The following is a 22,977-nucleotide window of genomic DNA, read 5'->3' on the forward strand; positions in this document are numbered from 1 at the left end:
TGTAACTGTTTCTCCTACGTAATCCTGAACCCATTAAGAGTGGCTGTGAACACATGGTGTAAATTATTTAAAAGTTTGGATTCTAGAGAGCAGGTTGTTTCTAAAGAAATGTAACCAGTCTTTATAACTGTTGGTAATCCCGCAGATAAGGAAGTGGGTTGCAAAGAATCTGGGTGCTGATTGCTTAGACATCCTGGGACATTTAAATTGTGATAGTGTATTTCAATACTTAGGTTTTCTGGGATTTTTAGATGCTGTCTTTTAATGACTGTAACTTAAACAAGGAATGCTACAACTGAGAGTTATGTAGAAGCCTTTCTCACAATAATTATTAAGTATGTGGTGAAATTTCCAGTTTCTCTCTTGGCTTACTGCGCTTACCTAAACTCTCAGAAAACCAGAGAAATAAAATCCCGTTTCTCCTTAACAAACCTTTCATGTTGGTAATGATCTCTGAAGAGCTTAGCAAATTCAGAAGTGGCTTCCATGCTAAAATGTTTCCAGGAATTCTTCCTATCAGGATGGGAGAAATGAATGATGGTTGAACAAGATTATGCTTATTTTGGCATGTTCATGAAGACTGATAACTGGGAGAGACAAAAGTACTTCAAATGCAGTTCCAACCATGCCCTAAGAAACTGTTGCTTCCAAGAAAATTGCTATCATAAGGCATGTTGGGACTGCCATTTTCCAGTAGCTAAGGAGGAATTTAATGTTGATGTAGTGCTGTGAATCCTGTACAAAGGGTTTGATGAATCAGCCAAAAAAACCCAACCCTGACCTGATGAAAACGTGTCTGAAAGGATGACATAAAGTTTACATTTGATCCCAGGACTGGATCAAATTCGTTGGTTTTGGGTTTTTTTTTTTTGCTTTTTGAGTCCACAAGGATAAGTTAAATAGTGTGTACAATAAGCCCCTTTGGGATCACTCCAGAGTGATGCTATAAAAACTGTGCTGTGCAGCAAAAGTGACAGTGGTTCTAAATTCTTCTTCTCCCAACAGCTTCTGCAGTTGCAATGATTTGCACAGGTGTCTTACTACTCACCAGTCCATAAGTGATGACTGGTAGTCCTCTTGATAAAGCTTGCAAAAGGTCGTATTACCAATTGGTACTTAAAATCTTTGGGTGGGTCAAATTTCAGGATTTCTTCGGTGTCTTCTGAACAATAAAAAACAGTGAACAGGTATGTATTTTTCTCTTGTCAATATAAATTCTTTTCACATCTTTGCTACTAGTCTGAGCATGGAATCTGGCTCTGAGTGTTAAAATCTCTCCATATGACTTAAGTTTTAAAGAACATAAAAGCTGAAAAGACACTGAAGGTGAAATCTGACAGCCAAGAGGAATGCTATTGAGAAAAAGATTAATGCCTACCTACACTTCTGATGTATTTAATTCAAAGTGTTAAAGCGAAAAGGCATCTGAGCACTGGAACCACATTGCAGTAAAATGGTAAGGCAGAGAGTTTCAAAATAAGCTCTCTAGCATTTACTCCCCTGGGGTCTGTGTTTCAGTGTGGTTGGTGTTTTAAGTGTCTCTGATGCAAGGCCCCATAAAAAGACCTCAGTCTTCAGAGGAAACTGCTACACATTTTGAAAACAGACAAGCTTTTAAGATTTCTCTAGTACCCGAATATCTCTGTCTGGTTTTGAGAGGCTGGCCACACAGGCAGGGGTTTGTACAGTAACGTGTCCTACCTCCTAAATGTTGAGTGCCCTGGCAGCACACACTTTGCTGGTCACATTTTATTCTCCGAACACCCTCGGCACCTGAGTGCAACTCAGTGAATGCTGCTGAAGACATTTCTAATCCATAGTCTCACAACACAGATGGGTTCTGTCAAGGATGCCATGAAATAACATGACTCATTCTCTCAGACAGTCTTACACCAGTTTAATGATAGAACGATAGGTTTAGGTAAGTATCCTCAAATTGTTTCTTCGCTGATATTGTGCACAATCCCATCTGACAATGCAAAATTTCTAGTTTTCATGTGACAGCATTCACCATTCCTAGAGAATTAGTTTTTTTCATTTTCAGGAATATATCATTTGTAGCTTGGGATGCATTTTTGAAACAAGCAGAACAGAGCTGAAGTGTTATACACCATTTCCATTAAATAGAAGATTTTGTAATATATGAGATGCAAAATAAATGCATCTAACAGAAACGAGCCATTCACTAAGATCCAGATGAAGACCACACCCATTTAAAGACAGCGAGTAGTGCAGGTGGCCACAAATAAAGAAAAATGGAATGACTGAAATCAGCCTGATTCTTTCAGATAAAGTTATTCAAACAGCGTAAATCTGTTAAGTGTCATATTTTGCAGTTTGCTGCATCAGAGGAGTTCTGTTCAGGGCCCAAAGCGCAAGGTTTCCATGTAGGTGATTTCTTTCTTCTCATGTTTTTCCTTCTGCAATGGAGTTACTTTCTGAAGAATAAGGGTAATCCCTGACCATGATCAGAGATCCACCCTACCTCGTAGTTACATAGGAGATGCTGAAATATGTTGGCCGCTTTTTCACTACTTCTATGTATTTGTGACAACCCTTGTCAGCAACGAGGCTACCCCAGTGCTCGCTGCTAACACACAAAATACTCTGGGATGTGAGATATTGAGGTTCAAGCTTTTTGGTCTGGCTTGAACTCTGCCACTGCCCAGCCGCTGTGTCATAAACATGATCACAGGAGAGGGCTGGGTTGAGTTTCTTTGCTCCTACTTTTGACCAGGGGGAAGAAAAAAACGTTTCCATTGTCGTAGTGGAGAGCTGGGAATAATAAATCTTGGAATTTTGTATGAGGCATGAGAATGGTCTTATGCTATGGAAAACAGAGTAAACCATCTCTGTCTGAAGAAACTCTGGAAGACCCAAAGAAATTCTCTCTGACAGCATTTAGCATAAAAACTGGTTATTTTTCTCTTCTCTTTCACTTCTGTTTTCTCTTTCTCATACTAATCACATTTTCTAATCAAAATCACACTATGCTAAAATCAATTAAACTATTTGAACAGTAACATCTACCCTGTAATGGTGGAACATAGCAGCAGTGTTTGGACCTTGCATGATGTTCAGGACTTTTACAGGAGAAGAGATACCCCAAGATGAATTTGAAGATGTCCCATATTCAGGACAGATCATATCGCTATTTAGCAACCTTTTATTCATCAAAATGTGTGAAACCATGCATATATTAGAAAAGGTGTTGTTTCACTGAAATTCAGACTATTACAATAGTCCTGAGTAAATTTAGTAACTGAACTAAACTTCAGGATAAAGAGAAAAAGAATTGTATCAGAAACTATACAGGTTTTTTTAGCAATATTCTGTCATCTGCTACCTTCTGGTACGTGGAAAGTAGGTAGTTCAATTTCACACAAATGCAGCCCTGTGGACTTCAGTTCTGAATATGGAAATGGAGAACTAAGGACAGCTCTGTTCCCCTAAGGGGAAATGGAATGTACCGATTAATTGCTGTAGGAATTGTGCTTCACACTTCCTTCAAATGCTAGCATAGATTTAAGACAGCCAGCAACGTGTGGTCTCTGGTATGCGGTCTTTAATTGCATATTCCTTATTGCTGGAGGGCTCAGTTTATCCATTTAATATTGATTTATCAATCCGTGTCAATGCAACCCTTTCTTGATGATTGTAGAGTATCATGATTGTTTTACAGTGAAAAATAAGTAGTCGTACTAATGCTAAAACTGAAGACAACATACCATCTGATAAATATACAAGCAGGAATCTGCAAGTTACGTCATGTTGTACCAATTTTCCTTCCTTCCCATGTCTAATCAGACTCTGATTGTTTCTTCTTGCACGTCTCTTTTCTTTGTGTTTTTTTCTCCTTGTGAACTGATTTTTACCCAGCTGACCCTCTTTTCATGTTGTTATTTTCAGATTATAGCAAATTGCTTTCTATCTGGTAGGGATATAATTTCCTTGTCCCCGTGAAGAATTTCTACCAGGTACCAAATCTCAGTGTAATTAGGCTTTTGCTGAATTTCTGCCTTAGCAAAGCTCTTGCTGTTACACAGCGTGTTGCCAAAATCTCTCTCTGTAGGCTGTTACATCATGCGAGTTCTTGTTTCTGAAGCATTTATACTCCGTTGTTTAAGATTTTTGACTGTGTGTATTTAAAGTTTAGTGAAAAGGATTATGTTTGTAGGAGCAGAAAAGAGGACTAACTTCCAACATCTCTGCTTTCCATTTTACAGCAAGGAATGCTCTTCATTCCCTGAATGAAGCTTCACATGCAACTACAGATACCTGAATGCAGCTTATGGTGTTTGACACCAGTCTTAGACATTGGCTCACGGCTTTTGAGATCTGAACTGAGTTCCTCACAACGTAAGTTTCCCATGGCCAAATCCATCAGAGGGTATTCACACCTAGTGTAAAACCTAGGGCAGGTCACTTCTGCTTAGACTAACTGTCCAAAGGACTGATCCTTTGAACTACTGCTAGACAGCCCACGGTGCTTGGCCTGCTGGTGAGCTGTGAAACATCACAAAGAGGTCCTTACAACTTTTGCTTTTTTGTGTCTCAATTACAAATGCACATTCCCCACATGCAGATAAATACAGAAATTCCCCCTGCTGCCAATGTAGTGAAAAACTTTGCTTGCTACAGATTTTCAGTAAAGCATTTACAAGCAAGAAATACAACTTTGTTTTAAAAATTATCTTCATAGTAAGTATTTTACTATTATTTCCTCCATCATCAAAGAGCAGCATGAGGCAAGGTTGCGGCGGGGCTGTCCCCCTGCCACCCAGCTGTTGTGTGCTCCCTTGGCTTAGAACCTGCATGTTACTCCACACTCTCACCAGTGGAAACCTCTCTGTTTCTGCATCTCCATTTGCCCGAGACCTGGTCGGGTCTGAACAACTCCACACTTATACAGATCGAAATGTTGCTCCTCAGATTTTGTATTTCCACATTCCTTTCTCTGGGGGCCCATTCCACATGCCCACAGCATGCCTGATGCACACCTCTTGGGTTGGATTCTTCAAAAAGAACGGCAAATTATTTTCTTCACAAAGCAGCACCTCAGAAGGAGGGAATTATGCCTATTGTTTCATGCCACTGTTTGGGGATGAGCGCACATCCCCAAGACTTGTGAGAATTGGACTCAGTTCCCTTCTCCACCTGTGAAAACTTGAACCCACGTGTTCCAGCTCACAGAATGAAAAATGCCCTGAGTGTCAGCATAGACTGGACTTGGCATTTCTCCATTTAAAACCATCCCACTCTTCACAAAGCCTTCCAGTATTCACTGAGATAACAAATATACATGTATTGATTGTGGCATCCACCTAGAGGAGAGGCATCAAAGTTCCTGTCTCTGTTCCGGTATTTCACATAGGATAAATACTAGATAAAAGACTAGTTTCCCACCACTTGTCGCAACCTCACTTCCTTGTAAGGCAACTCATTTTTATAGTAACTTAGATGCATAACTCAGTGCAAGGGACACCACTGCAAAGGTAACACACCTAACACACTGACACTAAGCATAACACCGTGTAAATTCCCTGGCCAAACCCAGCTCAGGACACCTCTGTGCCTCTGGTCCAGTATGAATGAGAGATGCTACACCTATATAGCATAAACCAGTGCAGGGCTATAAGCTTAGATCTGAAATCTTTAAGACTACAACCCTCATGCTTCCAAATATGGTGGCATATCCACAAGGCTCTCGAAGGGGCTCACAAGGAGCAGCAGCACGATGTGCTCAGTAGTCCCCCAGCTACGTGGTTGCCACTGCCTCCCATTCTGTCTACACCCCCCCAATGGCAAGGTAAATGTGGGATCAACTCAAATAATGTTAATAAAAATTAACTTATAAATATTTTAGAACGAAACAGCAGCAGGAGTGCTGTACCTAAATTGCAACTTATGAACTCCTGAGTTTAGCTGTGGCTTCACAATCCCATCTCTGCCAACTTCCCTGCTTGTGGAATAGCAATATCTCTCCTACTTCCCATGGATCCAGCTGTTGTGAACTGTATGGATTTGCTGGGGTTTGGTCAGGATGCTGATGATTCAGATTATTGTACAAATCTGTATATGCAATCCTTGTGTTGGACAACTATACATTTTTAAACGCAGGGAGTTTCAGTGTGCCTTGCTAACAGTATCCCAGCAACTTCTACTCCTGGTTTGTATTTCCTGATTGTGATTTTATCTATGGTTTACAAATGCACTAAAATTATTTTTCTGAAACAGAGCTGACAGCTGGACACAGTTCGGTTTCATACCTGAAATCAAGCACTTGAACTGTTTCTGTGCCTATAATCAAAAAGACATTTCTGCTGCGTATAGCAACTATAAATCTCCCCCTTTTTCTCTGTTGACTTTAGAGTGTTTCACTTATTGATTGAACTTCCTTCATGCAACATTAAATTGTTTTGTCAAAGGATCATAGCTTTTCACTGCTGAATTCACAATCTAGCAGTAACACTCCATTCTCCGGTGTCTTGATTGCTCTGATCTTTCATTAGAGGTGGCTCTTCTCCTTCAGGACTTTGGCTAATTTTGGTTCCTCAGACTGCAAAGCCATATGGGGTAGTTACCCCCCTCAAGAATACTCAAGAACGTGGCTATCCTGATACCTTCTGCTACAAATAGAGGTTAACAAATGATACTGAAGGAAGCCATTAGGCAATATTTATGTTACTGCCTAGTGCTGGTCGTTAAAGAAACACCAAACATCATTCTGATATTAACCTGAAAATAATCAGACAGGCACAGGTAGGCAAAAAATCGCCCAAATCACTGCATGCACCTGGGGTTGATATGTCATTAGATATCCCCATAGTGAATGCCTTCTAAGAATGTCCCATGGAGCAGGAGTCACAAAAGCGAGCCTGTGTCCCTAAGGAAGGCCAGTTTCACAGTCCAGAGCCAACTTCTGCCAACACCTTCCTATGATTAGACTTGGCAAATAGTTCTGAGTCGAGTCATTGGTCCTTGGATGCTGAGACACTTCAGTCTCCTTCAAAACTGACAGAGAAATAGAAGTCATGACTGAGAAGTTGCATAAATCTATCTTGGTTTTCATTGTAAGCTCTGTCCTGCTGATAAGAAACTTTTTGTGCATGAGAAGATGCTTCTGCAGGTTAGCAGAATGTTGAACAAGCAGCTGTAACACAAGATGGTATCTGTGCAGTCAAAGGCCTCACATCACCTTGCTCAGCAGCGGTGGAGATGAAGAAGGTGGCCTAGTTCACATATTGAGTTGGTGCATGTTCTGGTCTGCTCTTCAGATCACCTCACCCTGTAATTCCATTCCCCTTGGGGAAGACTCTCCACAAACAACTCCAAGCAATGGTTCACAAAGGAGTTATTGATTGAAGCAGTGAACCTTCTGAATGGCACATGCCATCTGCACTGATGACTTGGAGCTCAGGAAAAACATGAAGTGTACGTGTTATCCCAAATAAGCTCCAACTGCACTGGGTGGAATATGGCAAAATCCCCAGCAAGCTCAATACCAAACTTCAGATTTTGGCAGGTGTTTCTGTTGCTAATCATTCTGTCTGAGAGATTCAGTTGCCTGTTGTTTGTATTTTCCTTTTCACCTGCAATCATTCAGAGAAAGAAGAGACAGTTTCTGGAAAGCCTAGAAGGGTTGGTCTGTCATTTTTACAGTATTCTCATTCATAATTCTGTTGTCAAAACTGATAAGAATTACCTATGAAAAGTATTGCAAATACTTCGGGAAACTGTACAGCGTCTGAAGCACAGCAAACATAAGCTTCAAAGAGACAGTGTTTTGCTTTCTGGGCCTCATAACCACTGATGATGGTGATTACTAAAGTAAGAATAAGAATGAAGCTATTATCAAAATGTTAGCTGAGCCAACTGGAGTCAATGACAGGAAATGTCTGTTTATACTAATTTTTAAGGCAGAGCAGTACCTGGAAATTCTGATGCCTACAACTTTTGCATGAGCTTTATGCTGCAACAGTGGTTATTGACACCATTTTAGGAGAAGGCATTTTATTAGATCAATGAGATTTTAGTACCCATTCTGAGTTGGGTCATTTTAATCTATGCAAATCAATCATCCCTTTGATGGATGAGTTGTCCAGTATCAGATAGAGCAAAATGACAAAGTGAGGTCTCTACCATATGTAGAACTTCTCATACAGAGAAAATAAATTCCTAGATAAGGGAAAAAGAAAAGATCTGAATGCTGCTTCAACGTGTGGTTCTGGTAAATCTGTTGTAGACTCTGGTGTAACCAGCAAAAATAACAGCAAATGACTCCCCTTGGGAAATGCCTTGGATCACAGTAAATAACAACCCATCAATATTGAAATTCTTCACAGTGAGGGTGGTGAGGCACTGGCACAGGTTGCCCAGGGAAGCTGTGGCTGCCCCATCCCTGGAGGTGTTCAAGGCCAGGTTGGATGGGACCTTGGGCAGCCTGGTCTAGTGGGATGTCCCTGCTCATGGCAGGGGAGTTGGAATTGGATGGTCTTTAAGGTCCCTTCCAACTCAAACCATTCTCAGCTTTTACAACTGATTTTGTGATCAATCCTCATAAATAAGTCTGTACTTATTTACAATACTCTGTACATATTTTCACTAAATGCATTTTGAAGAACCCTTGAGTTTGGTAGCCAAGAGGAAACTGAAGAAATCGTGGCAGATAGTCTTTACTGCTTTACCAGCCACAGATCAGAAGTTACCTGAAACCCATCTGGATGTGAACCATAGCTAAGATTTAATCAAGTCAGCAAGTCAATAAAACATATCATCAACTGCCCAGAATCAAAGCGATTTGGCCTATCAAATATAACGTAATCTCTTATTACAGACTATAATAGGGACACAGATAGTAGACTGTGGTACATCACGGACCACTGATGAACAGGGATGATCATCTCCACAATGCTGCTAGCTAAAATTCTCCAGAGTCTACACAGTGCACCACATCAAGATACCACAAAATACTGAGCTATGAAAACCATCTAAAGACTGGACTGTATCTCAGGTAAGTGCTCATCAGCACTGCCTGATATATCCGCATTAAAAGAACGTGGGCAGTTGTTGTGCATTCACTGTGGCCAGCAGCTAAGCTCCACAGAGCCTCTCAGAAGGACAGGAGAGAGAACAGGAGGAGCAAAAGCGAGAACATTCATAGGTCAAGATAAGAACAGTTTAATAAGTGAGGTAAAGAGAAAAAAAACCCAAGTAATGCTATGGCAATCATTCACCACCTTCTACAAGCAGACCAATGCCCAGCCAGGCTCTGATCAATGGCTGCTGTGGAGGACAAAAATCCTCATTTTTTAGTGCTGAGCATGACATCATATCATAGGAAATATCCCTGTGGACAGTTTGGATCAAGTGTCCCTGCTGAGTCCTCACCCAATTTCTTATCCATCCACCAGCCTGCTCGCTGCAGGGAAGAGGGCAGAGTGAGAAAACCAGAAAGTATTAACACCGTGCAAGCACTGCTCAGCAATAGCCAAAACATTGGTGGTATCAACACTATTTTAGTTGCAAATCCAACCACAGCACCACAAAAAAGTGGTGCTGCTGTGCAGAAAGTAAACTCCATCCCAGCCAGAGCCAGTACAGTATCTTCTGCTGTCTTCCTTCCCTGAGTATCCTGCTTCCCTCAAAGAGTCAGTGGTGGCTTTTCAGAGCTGAAGAACTTATGCTTCCGTGCAGCTACCACATGAATTTCACCTCTGCCAGATGTGATTGTCAAGAAGCTCTGGTGAGAAGCCATATGGGAATCATTCCCAAAGAGTCTCTCTTCACTGGAAAAGCAAAAAAACTAATCTTACCAAGTCATCCCTTGCTGTTCACGCAGAACTGAGTCCACTGAGGCTGCAACGAACATAATGGCAATTAGACAATGCCAGTGATCCAGACAAGGCATTATGAGCTTGTCCCAATTCATAAAGAAGTACTTCTGCACCACAGGTCGAGCAATAAGCCTATTACAGTTTAAACATCCCTGGCAGCCACAGGAAGGACAAACAACCCTGGGAACAACAAAGAAAGAGTTATAACAGACGTTACACAGCATGTGATTTTTGTGGACTCTGGTTTAGACTAATCAGTCCACATTATCAGTCGTTACATTGCACAGATGGACAGTTTGTCACATGGACACCACTGTAGACACCACATGCTTGTATGTCCTTCACTGCAAGTAGCTGAGGGAACAGTGTAGACTCAAAGAAGCTGCCAGCTGTTCTCCAGCATCCATGCCCGGTTTGTCAGCTCAGCTTGTCATTCCTGTTATACTTCTGGCTGGTAATTCTGCTTCGTGCTTCTCCTGCTGAAAGCTGAAGCGGGAATGAGGGAAAAAAATCTTCAGAGGTTGCTTTTTTAAAGTCACATTTAATTTATTTCATTAGAAGTAGATGAGCTCTTGCTCACCATTTCTCTACCCCCTCCAGACTTTTCACAGAACATACTGGTTTGCTGGAGAAATGGAATAAACACAAACTGCAGAGAGCAGAGTTGTAGCTAGTTTTCATATAAGGAATAAAAAATCAATATTCAACCCTTAATTAGAGGAAGTTTTGAGACAATTAGGTGGTTCAAGGTTCTTATAGAACCTTTTGTATTCCAAGAAGAGCTACAATTGCTAAGAAAGGAACAATCAGGGAAATATATCTAGTTTATCTTACAACAGAACCAGTACCATCTGAAAACAGCAAAGAGTTCTTCATTTTAGGAAGTGCCTTTAGAATTAGCTTCTCAGTCGCCACTTTGTGCCTCTGAGTAAGTTGGGCGGGGGGGGGGGGAGTGGTATTTGTCCAGGAGTACCCTCAGAAGACACGGAGCTGGCATCACCTGTTCTGTGGCATCTATTCTCATTTCTGACCTCATTCCAGTGTTTTAGCCATGACAGGTATTAAATAAAATGCAGCACTGTAGAAGAGTATTGCAAAGAGTGCAATTCTGAGCTACTAATTGTGTAATTGCAGGATATTTCTCAAACTCTCTTTTGCTCAGCTCTCTTCAGCTCCTAATCCCCAGGTCATACCTGCACAAGCTGCCTCTATAAAGCAAAGTGTCCTCTGTCTCCATACCGGTAACACATTCGCTACCTCAGATCCATGATTTTTCAGGAGCAGCAACTGGCCTGTGGATGGGAATGGGAAGGGACATGCAGAAAAGCACTTGTATCCTGCTTTGTCTGGAGATTTTCCCCTAGGACATGCTGAGCAGCTATGACTACCCAGAGCAGTATTTACACTCCGTTAAGATCATACATAGACATGTGACAACTGCGGCAACACCTTGTGTTCTTAAAGGTCGCTTTGTCCTAAAAAAGTATTGAATTTGCCCCTTATTTTTTGATAAGCACGATGCCTTCCTCAAAGCAGCAGGTGGTGGCTGGAACTATTTAGTCATGTTTGTTCCAGTAATTTTCCTTTGATGATTGCATTTACTAATGTTTAACTCCTGAGAAGCTAATGACACACAGACCCAAAGTATAAAGAGCACTCTGCAAAATGTTGGGATAGATACTCTTTGCTTCTGCATTTCTAAGGAGCAGAAACACAAGCTGACCCTTCCAGTGGTTGGCTCAGATAAGGAGCTTGTTGCTGGAACCACTCTAGCACATGAAAAGTATTTTCAGAACTGTTTTATGAATAGGTTTCATAATGACCATGAAATACATAGCAAGAGAGGGTTTTTTGTACTATCCTTTTCTTTTTGGGAATCCCCGTAACTGCTAGGATATTGGACTATATTTTCTTTTTTCAAGTGACATGAGTAGGAAAAAAAGATATTTTTCAGTGATTGCAGGCTACTTGCAATTAGGTATATAGAAGTGCAGTTGTATGGGGTTTCTTTTTACCTCAAAGCCTGCAAATAGAGCATTTCCATGAGATTATTTAGAAAGGCAGTGTGTAGCCAGGCCAGTTTTATATGACACCTTTTCACCAGTGGAAAATAGCACTTTAAGATATGATGCTTTTCAAAGGAAAATTTGTGTCTTTTTCTGGAAATTCTCTTTCACTGCATATTTGGGTGCAAACCTCATTTATCTAATACATATTTACATAATAAATTCAAGCTGTTTATTTCAGAAAGCTCTCGTAGATAATGACACATCCATATAGTGGAATAGAAAGACCTGATCGAAGTGAATGAAGCAGATCTGATGGGTGTCCCAATAAGGCCTAAGATTAACCTTCACATCTGAAAACTAAGCAGTTCAATTAAACCAAAGAACAGTGAGGCTGAGTGCTGGCTGTGGTGTTCACCAGCTAAACTCATGAGACGGGACAAAATCAGCCTTGGTGGGAGGATAGCAGAGGGTCTATGTTGCCACATGCACACCGGATGCCCAGCATGGAAACTGCAGGTATTCACTTTGGAGCTGGACACTGTGCGGTGCATGACCAATAGCAGTTGTCAATCAAGCAGGAGAGCTCTCCTGGGGCATGTGTTCTGCTAGAAAGAGGGAAGAAAATCATCCTGTAGCTTGTAGCAGGATGGCGCCGAGTGGTTCCCGGGGCCAGCCGAGGCAGGGATGAATGCATTTTGAGCTGAGTAAGTGAGACTGCGCTGGTGGCCATGTGCCAGTGCCCAAACTGGAGGAGCAGAGAAAGCCAAGGAATACTGAGACCACTTTGAAGCTTCCTCTGTGCCCCTGTAATCAGAAGAAATTCTTCCACAGTCAGTCCCCATGGGATGGAAATTGTTGGTGCAGGCACAGCCAGTGCCAGAGCCACTCCAGGGTTCCCAGCCCCATTCCACTCTGGCAAAAAGAAGGAAAACTTGAGCACTCACCTGCACTCAGTTTTGTCGAGAACAAAAACTGATCTAGATGCCAAGGAATACAAAGGAAAGAAAGAATTTATTTGCAAGAGGAATTAAAGCTCTTCCTCTAAGAACATAAATTCTGCCTACTTGGCATTTTTCAAACCTGTAGGATGATTCAGATGATGAAACTATTAAAACGAAGGCTTACAGCCTGCTGAAGAAATACAGAGAGAGCAAAAAGGAAAATGGGTTAGGTCTCCGTGTCAAATGTCACCATTTCTCTCTGAGTCACTGAGAGCTTGAAAATAAATTGCCGTAGTTACATCTGTATCCGTGCTCTGTGAATGCAGAAATCTTTGCAAGTTGGTATTTGCCACAGACCATCATACTACTTTGGTTAACACAAGCACCAGCACATAAACAGCTGTCTGTAACACAGAGAGAGAACAGCATTACTGTGAGGGATTTCTGTATGAGTGATTTAAACAGGAGACACATAAAGCCAGAATGAAACATCCTTGGAACTCTTCAGTATTATAAATGATGGTTGACTAACTAGCAAAATACCGCATCCAGCATCAGGGGACTCAGGTCTTTCAAAAACTACATCTTCAAGGGGAGAGGAGAAAGGACTGTACAACAAAGAATGCAATAGTTGTTTAGGCTATGCTGACGGTGTTTTGGCCATAAGCAGCCCATTCGCTGTGGAACAGAACCACCAAATTCTGGTGATTGCCCTCCTGCCTGGGTTTGAGGGGTTCCAGCACTGGATGTATTTAAACCAAGACCGGACCTTATTTTGAAAAAACATGTTCTGTTTCAGTCTGAAGTATTGGACCTGAAGCAGCCATTAATTCCTAAAATCTTATGCTCTGTATATTGCACCAGATCAGCCTGGGAGATCATAGTGGCTTTTTCTTAATAATTCAGCCTTAATAACTATAAGCATCAATATAGGCTAGTGTCATAATTTACTGGTGATGCCATATGCCCAAGCACTTGGTTTTCTCAGTGTAAACACTATAAGCTAAACTCTAGAAACGAATGACTTGCAATGTTTGAGTTTTCTTTATACGCTTTGCCCTTAGCAGGAGGCACTCAGTTTACATTTTGCTGTATATTACTTAGACAGAGATCATCAGACTTTTCTAACATCCAGATGATGTGGAATATCATAGGAAATATGATGAGAATTGTTTTCATGTAAGTAAGATTGAAGAAGGGAATTATCATCTAGAGAGTCAACACTCTATTGACTAGATCCCCCAGGATCTAGTTTTCACAAAAACTAGAAGATGAACTGGCATGGTGTCTAGATATGCCAGAACCTACACTCATCTGTTGTTTGCTTTTGATCATCTTCTTTTGACAGCTTTATTTTTTTATTCCTAGTCAAGATAGAATATCAGTTCCCCAGAGCTGTAACCAAATATTTAGAAACCATGTACTCTTTTAGCATAGCTTAATAACAATATTTAATTAACAATAATGATGATTCTGACAATAAGAACATGAGTTGCATTAAAATAAGATATTGAGAATCAGAGAATCATAGAATCATAGAATCATTGAATCATAGAATAGTTTGGGTTGGAAGGGACCTTAAGGATCATCTAGTTCCAACCCCCAATTTCTTAGGGAAAAAACCAATAGTCTGACATTGTAGGTTCAGCATTGTGAGGATGAACCAGTTACCATTCTGATTTGGCACAGAGACTCCTACACTTTGTAGAATACCATTAAATCAACAACATGTGAGCTTCACTGTTACAGATGAATACCAAAAGGACTTTGAAAGGTTAGTAGAGTAGTTAGTTGGTTTTATTCTGCTGGTAAAACAGAATTCTGCATCTACCGATTGACCAGATCGGATAGTCAAAACTCCAAAAGGTCTTTTACATGACTGTAAATTTTGAACTATCTTTGAGAAGATACTATGAGAAATACTGCCTTGACTCTTGTAAAAAATGCTATATTCTGTATTTCTCACCAACTGTACTTCCTGAAGCATTTTTATTGCAATCCAGTCACAGAAAAAAATTAAATATTTTTTTTCTGTAAAACGCCCGGGTTGAGCCAGTTTGAAATAACCAGGAGTAGGTTGATAACAGCATAGAGAAAGTGAGCTTTAAGCTAGCGCTGAAGTGCATTCGAACTGAATTGTTGCTCAGCAGGGTCTCTTCAATGACATTCATGGGAGGAAAAGCCAAGTCACCCTGAAGTGGAAGCAAAAGTATTATATCCTTTCTGGTAGAAACACTGTTCAGCAGCTTTTCTTGTATCTTAGTATATTTAACAATGCACTGATGATTATTTTTTCTTGTTTTCTACTTGTTAGTGTAGGCCCCTGTGCTACTTGCGGTTTCTGTTTTCACGTAGCTAATGAGCCTCGTCCTATCTGTGCGCACTGAAACTGCTGCTTAGTGTTCAAATTAAGCATTTTCTTTCCACCAGCAAAATTTACCCTATTCCCCCAAGAAAAGCTTGTTGTTTCAGTTACAGAGGTAAAAAGCAAGCCCTCTTGGGGATGAACTTAATGGATGACAGCAGAGTGTGCAAAGGCAGCTGGAGGACAGGGATGCTTCCCTTAGCATCTCTGTCCCAGCACCAACACTTAGAGGAGAGCAAGCACGTTGCACGTGGCCACCGAGGAAGCACCACAGTACCTTGCTGTTATATCTTGATAGAGAAAAAGGCTGGCTGAAAAGTCAGTCACTTAATCATTACTGTTTTTCAGCTATATGAGACTTTTAAAAAATATTTTATTTATCTGATTTAAACCAAGAAATCCAGTAGATTTCCTCATCTTAGAAATATTCCTTGTGTTGTGTATTCTTCAGAGATTAATGTGCTAAGCCCTCTGTAAATTATAGCCGGGCATGTGTAATCTAACAGTGACACACCTTGGTGCTCAAAAGCCTTTCACCTCCAGCCTTGGGCATATCAAGGAACGAGCATGTTGCTCTTAGGTCATCCTGTTCACTCCTTCACAGCTCAGTGCTCGAGGGCCCAAACCAGCCCCACTGAAGTGGAGGGCAGATCTCCAGCATTAATCAAAGTTTGCAGAAGAAGTTTAAGCCTTTTAGCTATGGAGACATTTTCATTTCACAAGCACAGGCTCAAATTAAACACAGGGAGGAGTCCGGTAGCTGTTTGTCAAGGTGAGGAATGCTGGCATGGTGGAGAGAGCCCCAGCTGAGAACCTGCAAGATCTGATAACAGATAGTGGTTCTGCCATGGGCTTTCTGTAACTTAGACTTACCGAGTATGACTACGCTGCTAATTCAGGCCTGGGCTGGCATGCTGTAGCTGTTCAACAGTGCCAGCTCTCTCTCAGCTTCTATTTTCAAGGCAGCTAAATTTGCATTCACACTATAGAAGTTGTTTCATGGCACAACTTTCAACATGGCAGGTGGTTTTCTAGTGAGATGACTTTTTGTTCTAGTGATATGACATTTTGTTCCTAATTAACGTATGCAGTTCTTTGCTCAGGCTAGGTGATCAAAACAAGCCCTGCCAAGAAGAAAGGAAAAAAGCATCTACAGCTTGAACACCGAGCCAGCTTTTCTAACTGTTTCAGACAATTAGTTCTGAAGCTGACGCAAAATGCATCCCTCCTTCCTGTTCCTCATACATCTGTTAGATAATGATTATATTGCCTTCTGCAAGATCATGGACAAGGTGAGACTGTTGGAGAGCAAGCTGCTCTGCTTGAACTAAAAGAGGAAGAAGCCTCTCTGTTCTTCCTTTTCTTCCTCAATGAATTTTCATTCTTGTATAATGAAAATGAATGCTGAGCTGTTGTGTATCATCAGAGTTTACAAGTCCATTTGTGGAAAGAAGGTTTTGAAAGAGGATAACCTTTTCAAGCTCATGATCCTCTTTTTGGATAATAGAAACCAGAAGACAACACATCACAATATATGTTGACTGAATCAGTGGAGCTCTGGAAAACCACTGGAAATGAGGTAGGGAGTCTGCATCATTTAGAAGCTGGGAAAGGCGAACTGGTGGAATAATTTGTTTACCAAATCCTGGCTTCCAGGCCTGACGTTTAGATGACCGCTGCATGGTTAGGAGATGATCCTGCTCAGCACTTACATTCATGCCTGTGCAGCCCAGAGCAGGCTGTTCATCGTTTGCGATACTTTAATTTTCTTGCCAGGAGCTCAGGTTACAGAAAGCAAGCTAGGAATGGTTACATACAGACACAGGACATGTTATGGCATATTTTGAAACTGAAGTGTGGGTTATTGTGCATGTGTGATGATAAAGCCATTATTCATATGCAACTAAGTCTGATAAGGCCTGTATCCAAGCTCTTTGTGAAGGGAAAGCCAAACACTAGCGTAGGGTATCCTCATGTAGTGTGGATGCGGGCAGCCCTGCCTCTGTCAGGTACAGTACAAGCCAGTAAATCATTTCACCCACGCTCAGCTTCTTGTATGGCAAAAATGTTACAGCTAGGCTGACACGTCCTTGGTCTAAACAGAAAGCATATAGTGATGGTCTGGTGTCCTCCTGAGGCCAAAGCACTAGCTAAAACGGAAGACATGACTTCTCCACCTCTCATCACTGTTCCTAAATGGGCCATTGCAGAACTTGTCTTGCATCACCAGGCCTCAGTGAGATCTGCTGCACAGAGTGAGCTTCAGATGTTCAGGTGCCATGATAAGGACAGTGTAAGTACTGCAGATACAAAATACTTGCATCGTTCCTTATATTCAAAGGTTTGTTGCTTCCTCTGAACTGTTCCTGAAATGCGGAGTTTGCTTTAGTACCCCTGGTTAGTGCCAGCTGTGTGCTCCCTGCCCTGCCTCTGATGAGCAAAGCCTCTGCTGCTGTGCCCCAAGGCTTGTAAGTTGTAGCCAGTCACTTGGAGGACATCTGCATTGTCATCTTAGCTCAGAGCATCAGTGTGCAGTCAGCCAAAGCTCCCTGCTCCCTACCATGTTCTCTTTTGCTCTGTGCCCCAGTCTGGAGAGACACAACTGCTGCTGTCCTCTGTGCAGCTCCTGTAGCTCAGCAGAGTGGCACAGGCCCATAGGTGTATTTAGCCCCTGTGGCAGGATGGACACACCTGGTCCTGCAGGTTTGTACCTGGTGGAGCTGGCTCAGCCTCTGCTCACCAGGCTGGCCAGGCTGATAAAGCAACACAGACGTCTTCATACTCACTGTTCCTGCACAATTGAAGTGGGAATTATAGCTGCTGTAGTAACTCAACTCAATATAAGTAGCAGGAGACCTCATTTGGCCCTAAAAAGTGGAACATGCTTCCTCCCTTTCCAGGGCAGGTCAGTCCCTCGTAACACCCAGTGAGTGAGGAGGACAGGGTTGGTGTGTAGCGGGACAGGTATGGGCTAGAAAGGGTCAGAGGAGAAACTGAACTGATTTTCCAGACCTGGTGACTTGGGATCATTGCATACCCAGAGACTACGAATGGCAGATGTGTGCCTTTGGAGGTGTACCCATCAAAAGGGAAAATAGAGAGTGGGGAGGACAGCACAGGAGAAAAGTGAAGCTCCTCTTGGGTCGAAGAAGAACTGGAGACTTTCCTCAAAGAGTTTTTTTCTTTAATTCCTCCCACTACCGAGGGAAGTTATGAAAATATGGAAAGATACTGGGATAAAGCACATACATTATTGTGTGCTCAGTTAAAAAAATCTACACGAATATCCTAATGAACTTTTAGCTAAGGCACAGCAGTCTCTTCTTCTTACCTGGTACTGTGAGGAAAATTATCTTATTTGTCCTGACAGTGTGACATCTACAAAAAAGGAGCTTATTGAGTGTGTTTGCCATAATTAGTGACATACACATAAAATGAGACTTTTCCCCCCCCGAGAGCTAAAGCTTAACTTGCAGAAGGATCCTTTTGAACACAGTGGTGCTAAACTTATCAATGGCTGAGCACAAAGCATTTTCATCTTGCTTTGAAGCTGTTTATGAGGGTCTTGCAGTAGCAGAGAATAAAGCTACCTTTCTCTCCTACATGTTCCTTCATTACAAGTTCCCCAAGGATCATAGAGAGATAAGGAAAATAATAAATATTCATTTCAAAAAGTTCAGTTAACACTTGTGGATGAAGACTTTCAGTGGGTTTGTGCAAAAGTATGTTAGAGACTTTGCTGTGTTTCTGTACATAAACCCCAGAATATCACCCATTCTGAAACAGTCATGGCCAAGTCTTTCTCTAAACTGTACTATAAGACCTTATTCCTCCTCTACTTCAGCTTTTTTTCATCAGACAGCTTTAAATAGTCTTTCATCCTGAGAAAATTACAGGGTACAGTAGACTAAATATGACATCCTTAACAACTTTGTCATACAACTATGGGCAAAGCTGTCTCTTTTTAATTATTTTTATACCTTGAGGAGTTCTTTCTTTAAAACATATGTGTTGTCTTCTTCATTAAACTTAGTAACCATGCTGAATCACATGTCTTTTTCAGTTACATATTATGCAAAATAGATTTTTTAAAATGTGAACTTACCTCCCGTTTGATGCCTCGCCTGACTGGGTTCAGTCTGAGTGCCCGAGCAGCACAACCAGCTACTTATTCTTTGCTTTCTTCCCAAAGTCCCCCCTAGTTTCTTCCTTTTGAGGAACAAAAAATAGATCAAAACTAAAGGTTCTGGTATTTTTAGCTTTTTCTTATTACTCTCTACAATAAACTACTTCCAGTTTTCATCACTTAACCACTTTTCATGGCACTGCAAAAGAGCAAAAAGAGGAGTACTTTGACCTGGGCCCCCATGACATGCCTAACCCCGTCACTATCACCCCCATTCTTATCCATGAGTTGACTGCTCATGCAATGGAACCTCCTCATGTCCCTAGCTGGAATCCAGCTGTTTGGCATCCAACCTTCCATTCTTCTGGCTCCCAAACATGCAGGAGCCCTGACCCTGCCTTATTGTCAGAGGGTCACAATGACTGCTGCCCACGGGCTCCCAGCGCTGTGTGGAGCAGGGCCCTGGGGAGACAACAGGTCAGGCTACAGGCAGGAATCCAGAGAGACAGTGAGATTGACTTTGTCTCAGGCACAGGTTTAGTGTTGGGGACAATGTTGCAGGAAGGTTTAAGGGCAATAGGACCATTGCAAGAGCCCTAGAGGTGTGGCAAAGTGGGGATTGAACTCCCTCTGTCTATGGGGCAGAGTGCCATGCCAAGTCGTGAAAATTCCACTCATGGGCTCTACTCCTAGACAGGATGGTGTCGGGGGGAAAAGAGGGAGATGCATCAGAGCTACCACCTGCCTTCTCCTGCTGGACATCTTAGGAGCTACACGGCTTTACCTTCATATCACAGTAAGAAAGTGCTGTGCTGGTAAGGCAGGAGCTTGTGTCCCACTTCTCATTCAGTCTCATCTCACTCACCAGGAAACCATCTTGAAAATCAAGAATTAAAAAGAATTACTGCTTAGTCTAATATAAGATGGAAGAGAAGATACATTTGGCCCATGTATAAGAGGTGTACTTGCAAAACCTTCGAACAATTCCAAAGAGCAACATGAAAATCATGGTGCTATGGCAGGACACAGCAACTGAGAATAAAATGAGGTCTCATATAACTGAATTGAAGCTAAAAGGAACAAGAGCCCTGATACAGCAGAGCCACCTCACACGGCTGCCGCAGTCCCCGTGTTCTGCTCTGACAGTGAGGTTCAGCTGGGATGTTGTGATTACTGTTTAATGTCTGGTTTAGTATCTTAGTGAACAAGCTACTGACAGCATAGCTGAAGGGGGGAAATATGTTTTTTCCCAGCAAAGAGAATACAGAATACTAAGCAGAGAACTATTCTCAACAGAACATAATTTTCTCTTCATCCTTGAGCCTGCTTTCTGGAAGAGGCACTAGCTTCAAACCCCCTTGGCAAAGTCAACCTCCACAAACATCCACAGTTTGGGCTGTGCAATATATAAACTCTGAAAACTTCATTTTCAGAATAATTATCCCACATTCACATTAAATTTTCAGTTGCCATACTAAAACAAAGGTTAATGAGAATGAGATTTCTGGCAGTGAAAGAACCACTTCAAATAAAATGCTTTCTAAACATTACTTATAGATTTAGTGTATTCCTTTCTAGAAAGGAATATCAAATCAAAGCACTTTCTTCTCAGTTCAAGGTAAGTTGTAGCCACTCTTTCAGGCTATTTCTGCGTTGGCTCATCTCAAGTTCAGATGCAAACTGCTAAAAAGAAAAGTGACAGAGGGCTTTTTCACTATCTCTGACTTTTTTTAAGAGCTAATGGAAGACAAGCTGGTTGAAATTCTGTTTGCCCATGGCAAACAATTTTCTTCATGTGTGAGCAAGATATTATTAGTTTTATTCGTCATAGTAAACATAGGACAAGTAGGACTGTGTGCCTAGACTTGTAAATTTTCATGACAGCTTTGCATACTGGAATGATTCATATAATGAAATAATGCTGGAAGTTAATAAAAGAAACACGGCTTCTCGCATCATCCAGATACTCACCAAGATACAGAATCCTACAGCTTCTTGAAGTCAGTAAAATGATGTCAGGTTATTTCAGCAGCTTTGGAACATGCACATAAAGACCAATTCCAATTTTCCTTCCAGGTTTGTACCTGCTTTGTGTGGTGATTTATCCAGGGCGTTGTTCTAGCAGAAGGTAAGTAAAATAGTTACTTAACACTAAAGACAGAAGAATCACTCCTGTGTTTTATTAGCAAAGTAATGAAAGCCAGAGAAAAGAGATGGTTTAGCTCTAAATACCAATCTGAACACAGTACTGTCCTAGAAAAGGACTCCAGCAAACCTTATATGTCTATCTCTGTAAGTGTGATACAAACATCACTAAACAGTTGGCCAGATACCTGACCTTACTGCATACACCCTTGTCTGCTTGACCTAACTGTCCTCTCCATTCCTGCTTTTGGGCACACGTAGGGTCAGACTCATTTGAGCAGCAAAAGTGCTCTTCTGGACCTGTAATTAAACAGACACAGAAAACAGAGGCTGCTTAGCCAGAGAAAGAAGAAAAGGTAACAAAAGTCTTAATGTCTACAACTGATACCATGAGCTTAAACTTCAGCAATGCAGGGCTTAGTGTTCGATGCCTGAACCCCAAAATAGAGTCCAGGAGCCTGTGCTTGAGTCAGCAGAAAAAGCTGAACACAGACATGCCTGTGAAAATCTTCTCTTCCCAGCAGTGAGTTGCCACCTTCCAGGCAGGACCCAGCTGCTCCCAAGGACAGGTGCTGGCACTCAGTGGGGAGCTTACAACTGCCCTCGATAAGAGGAGACAAGTGGGTTCAGTTTTCACTGCCATTTGCAGAGTTTACAATAAGTAGGCACTCGATTACTGAAGGGAAAAACACACTTTGAAGCTGGGAGCAATATTCACATTTCTATGACTCCATCTGACTGCCCTGAGGGAGTCATGAGGCTGCAGAATTACACCTCTCCTCCTGGTTACTTGCTCCCTCCCTGGACCAGTGAATACTCCATACTTTGCTGCACAGCAGCGCAATCCCACTCAGAGGAGACAAAAATATCTTGCTCTTCCACCACAAAGTAATGGAGGCATCACTTTTTTCCTTCAGCCAAGTTTTAGAACAAATGTGTATGCCATGATCAGCCTTTGGGAAGAAGCGATATGGGAAGAGAGGTTTTTATACTGAATCACAAACCAACTGATACTGGCACCAAAATTCTGGAGGGAGCAACTCACCCCACCATCCCCATTTCCTACTAGCTACTACTATGCTGGCCTGCTTGCCAGCATTTTTCTAACTCTTCATCCTGACATGATCCTTTTTCCCCTGACTTTGAACAAACTTCAGAGGCACCTGACACAATCCTCGGGACTCTGTTTTGCATGCCAAGTACCTAAAGGCCAGTACATCATCTGACTCACCAGCACTGATGTCCTCTGCTGAATTCAGCTCAGCCAAAAGAAGCAATGGCTTAAATCCATTGAACCAAAAATTGGACCTAAGAAGAAAATGAAAAGTTTAGCTTCATAGATAAATGTTGATATGCCATGAGGTGTTTTGGAAAGGTGCAGCTGCAGTGGCTGGTGTTCTTGACGAGCTGGCAAAAGCTGCGGCTCTGCAAAGTGAACCTGATTTGACTTGTCCCCTGCAGCTCCCCAGACTGAGTCATATTGCTCAGTATGTCCAGCTTTGGTACAAAACCGGTTCATTTCACCACCTCCAGATCAACTGTGAAAGTAAATGGA

At 41.8% G+C, this 22,977-nt stretch overlaps 1 long non-coding RNA gene across 1 annotated transcript; it reads right to left on the reverse strand.

Moving 5' to 3' along the window:
* Positions 1-9,922: 9,922 nt before the first annotated feature.
* Positions 9,923-22,870, reverse strand: LOC128850990 (uncharacterized). The gene is made up of 5 exons (XR_008448270.1): positions 22,654-22,870; positions 21,249-21,395; positions 20,062-20,153; positions 19,257-19,360; positions 9,923-10,016 (listed from the first exon to the last, which is right to left on the reverse strand). It is a non-coding gene; the product is annotated as an uncharacterized LOC128850990 (long non-coding RNA).
* Positions 22,871-22,977: the final 107 nt, after the last annotated feature.

Source organism: Cuculus canorus, chromosome 1, assembly GCF_017976375.1.
Source record: "Cuculus canorus isolate bCucCan1 chromosome 1, bCucCan1.pri, whole genome shotgun sequence".
Lineage (NCBI taxonomy): Eukaryota > Metazoa > Chordata > Aves > Cuculiformes > Cuculidae > Cuculus > Cuculus canorus.